Here is a 4,635-nt window from a genome sequence, read left to right on the forward strand (position 1 = left end):
AACACAGTGACTTCTCCATATGAGTTTTCTAAATCATATGGAGTAATTAAAAAAATACAAGGTCTGAAATATAGAACAATAATGTTTTAAATGGGGAAGATAAAGACATCTAAAATGAAGCAAGGTTTCTAAACTTCTGCTGAATGCAAAATTGTTTATTTCAGTAAACTGTAGGTTACATATGTGCATTTTAATAAACACAAAAACCAGTAAGAAAACTACACAAAGTGATACACTGCCAAAACAGTGTAAATAAATCAAGCTGTAATTCTAAAGTAAATGATCAAAAAGTTCACTGAAAGGGGGTAAAGTAAGATGATACAACAAAACTCTACACTGTTCATCCCCACCTCCACCCACTGGAACATCAAATGTTAAAAAGTATCTGCACGCAGAAAAGTATCACCACAAAAACAAGAAATCAGGTCAACAAACACAGTATCTGGTTTTAACATCATATTGCTAAAAGAGACTATGAAGAGGGCAGGATAGCCAGTCTTAAATTGCATATGTCACCCCTCCCCAATATCCCCCCAAAACAGCTGAGTAGCACAGAGAGAAAATCTGTGCACATCGGGGAAAAAGCACAGTGACTGGGTGACTTTACATGGAATTCGGTGCTGCCCTGTTACAGCAGAGAAGAAAGTCATGCCAGCACTCATGCATGGAGGGAGCATTTGGATCAGCTCTAGCCAGAGGGGAATTGCCGATCCCACTGGTTGGTACTGAGTTTGTTAACAAGCCTCACCAACATGGGATGAAGTGATCTAGGGTCCTACGTAAACTTGAAAGGCAGTCTAAGACACAAAGACTGCAATTCCTAGCAATTGCAGTCCTGATTGAATACTATACTAAATGCCTAGCAATAGTCCTAATTGAGTATTATAATAAATGCCTAGCAATTCCTTCTAGTGCTAAGTTGGACTGAGAGTCAGTGGACTAGGGTGGTATATGACCTAGGGAGACACCAGCTGTCAAGACTAAGGAAGTGCTTGTGCTCCCCCTCCCCCAACCCCAGGTAGTGCAGCTCACAGCAATGAAAGTGGCTTCTTTTTTCTGCTTAAGAAAAGAAGACAGCAAATAGTAAAAGGGACTTTGTCTTGCATCTTCAATACCAGCTCAACCACAGTAGGATAGGGCATCACCCAGAGTCACAAGGAGCCCATTTTAGGACTTAGCTCACAGATGATATTTCTAGACACACCCTAGGTCAAAAGGGAACCCACTACCTTGAAGAGAAGGACTCAGCCCTGGCAGGATTTATCACCTCTTGATTAAAGAACACACGGGCCATGAATGAATAACCAGCAGTGATTCCTAGGTAGCACATTGTGGGTCTTGGGTGAGATTCAGACTTACTGGCTTTAGGTGTGACCCAGCATATTCCAAGCTGTGGTGGCTATGAGGAAAGTCTCCTTCTGTTAGACAAAAGCAGAGGAAAAAGTAAAGGGGACTGGTCATGCAGCTCAGCCACAGTGGGGTAGAGCAATAAGCAGGCTCTTGGGGTCCCCAGACCCTAACCTAGGTTCTGGGAAAGCATTTCTAGACCTGCTCTAGGCCAGACAGGAGCACACTGCCTGGAAGGGTGAGTCCCTTCACCCCACAGCTCAACTGTGTTTGAGCTTGTATCTAAGATGCATTCACCACAAGTAGACAGAAGAGCCCTTGGGCTTTAAGTGAATATGAGCAGGTGCCTAGCTGAATCCCCCATGGTACAGTGGTGATGGTGGACACAGACAGAGGTTTATAACCCTGTGTAAAGAGGAGGAAAGGAAAAGAAAAACTTTGTGTTGTAGTTTGAGAGCCAGCTTAGTCACAGTAGAACAGAACATCAGGAAAACTCTTTAAGTATTTTGAACCCAATCCCTGACTCACAGACAGCATCACTAGACATGCCAGGGTCCTGGGAGAACTAGTAGCCCTGAAAGGAAGGGCCTTGGTTAAGAACCAGTGCATTGCTGGCTTCAGGTCTGGCTCAGTATAGGTCAGCAATGGTGGCCACAGAGGCGTTTACATCACCACACCCCCACTTTCAGGTGTCTTAGCACAGAAAAAGAGATTTTGTTTGGAAAAAAATTTAAAAAGCAAGAGTTTTTTCCTGGTAATCCAGAGAATTCTTCTGAACCTTATCCAAGACCACCCAAGTGGTACCTCTATGACTCTAAAGAAACCACAGTGTTATTGGGTTGGGGACAAAGTGCCTTTAAATACTTGGAAAGTCTTCCTGAGAAGGATAGGCATAAATTAGTTCTGAGTGAATATTATAATAAATGCCTAACTCTTCAATGCCCAGACACTGATGAACATCTACAAGCGTCAACACAATACAGGAAAACATGACCTCACGAAATGCACTAAATAAGGCCCCAGAAATAAATTCTAAAAAAAAAAAAAAAAGGAGCTATATGACCTTGTAGACAAAGAACCTAAAATAGCTGTTTTGAGGAAACTCAAAGAAATTCACGATAACACAGAGAAGGAGTTTAGAATTTTATCAGATAAATTTAACAAAGGGATTGAAATTATTGAAAAGAATCATACAGAATTTGGAGATGAATGAGCCAATTGACATACGGAAGAATGAATCAGAATCTTTTAACAGCAGAAATTTTGAAGCAAAAGAAAGAGTCGGCTTGAAGACAGGCTATTTGAAAATACATGGTGAGAAGAGAAAAAAAAATAATAAGCATGCCTACAGGATCTAGAAAATAGCCTCAAAAGAGCAAAGCTAAGACTTATTGGCCTTAAAGAAGAGGTGGAGAAAGTGATAGGGATAGAGAGTTTATTCAAGAAGATAAAAACACAGAAAACTGCAAATCTACAAAATGATATCAATATTAAAATATAACAAGGTTATAGAACACCAAGCAGATTTAATTAAAAGAAAAATATCTTAAGGCATTGAATATCCAAACTTCCAAAGGTCAAGGATAAAGAAAGGATCCTAGAAGCAGCAAGTAAAAAGAAACAAACAACTTACAATGCAGCCCCAATATGTCTGAAAGAAGTCTTTTCAGTAGAGACCTTACAGGTCAGGTAAAAGAGGCATAACATAATTAAAGTGCTGAAGAAGAAAAAAAAGGGCAAAACACTTTTTCCTGAGAATACTGTAGCCAGCAGAAATATCCTTCAAGCATTAAACACAAACAAAGACCTTCCCAGGAAGAGAAAAACTAAAGGATTTCATCAACAGCAGACCTATCCTACAAGAAATACTAAAGTGAGTTATTCAATTTGAAAGAAAATAATGGCAATGAGGCAGAAAAAATCATCTGAAGGTACAAAAATTACTAGTAATAGTAAGCACACAGAAAAACAGAATAGTATAACACCATAATGGTGGTGAGTAAACTACTCTTGTCTTAAGTAGGAAGACTACAATAAAACAAAATTAATAACTACGACAACTTTTCAAAACATACAAGGTAAATTAAGACATAAGGATTAACAACAAAATGTTAAAAAGTGGGGGTACAAAGCCAAAACATAAAAATTTATTATTTTTTTATGTTTTTGTTTATGCAATCAGTGTTGTCATCAGTTTAACACAATGAATTATAAGATAGTATGTGAAAGAATCATGATCACTTCAAATCAAAAAATACAAGAGATACACAAACAATTAGAAAGAAAGAAATTTAAAAATTAAAGTATACCACTAGAGAAAATTATGTTCACTAAAATCAAGACAGGAAATAAGGAAAAAAGGAAGAGAAGACCATAAAACATTCAGAAAACAAATAGTAAAAAGGGAAGAGTAAGTTCTTACTTAATAATATCATTGAATGTAAATGGACTAAACACTCCAATCAAAAGACACTGAGTGGCTGAATGGATGGCAAAACAGGAACCAATTATCTGCTGCCTACAGGAAGCACGCTTTACATATAAAGATACATGTAGACTGAATTATACATCCTAACCAAGTAGGATTTATTCCTGGAAAGCAAGGATAATGCAATGTATAAAAATCAATCAGCATAATACATCACATTAATAGAGTAAAAAGGAAATAAGCACATGATTATCTCAATTGATGCAGAAAAGTATTTGACAAAATTCAACAGCCTTCAAGATGAAAACACTCAAAAACTAGAAATTGAAATTCCTCAATGGTAAAAGGCTGACAGCTTTTCTTCTAAGTCATGGAACAGGGCAAGGATGCCCTCTTTGCCACTTCTACTAAACATGGTACTAAAAGTCCTAGCCAGAGCAAATAAAAAAGAAAAAACAAAAGGTCTCCAAATAGAAAAGGAAGAAGTAAAATTATCTTTGTTTGCAAAAAACATAGTCTTATAGTGAGCCCAAAACATTAAAAACACACACACACACACACACACACAACACACTCGCAATTAGAACTAATAAAAAGATTTAGCAAAGTTGTAGAATGTAAAATCCAAACACTCAAAACTCACTTATATTTCTGTCCACTAACAATAAAATCTGAAAAAAAAAAATCACAGAACAGGTCTATTTTCTATAGTCTCAAAAAAGAATAAAACACAGAAATTCACTTAACGAAGGAGGCAAAACATTTGTACACTAAAAATGACAAAATACTGCTGAAATAATTTAGTGAAGATACAAATAAATAAAAATATAGGCTATAATATTGGAATGAAATACTTAATA

The sequence above is a fragment of the Aotus nancymaae genome, unplaced genomic scaffold (assembly GCF_030222135.1).
Source record: "Aotus nancymaae isolate 86718 unplaced genomic scaffold, 86718_ANA_hifiasm-v0.15.2.pri h1tg000004l, whole genome shotgun sequence".
Lineage (NCBI taxonomy): Eukaryota > Metazoa > Chordata > Mammalia > Primates > Aotidae > Aotus > Aotus nancymaae.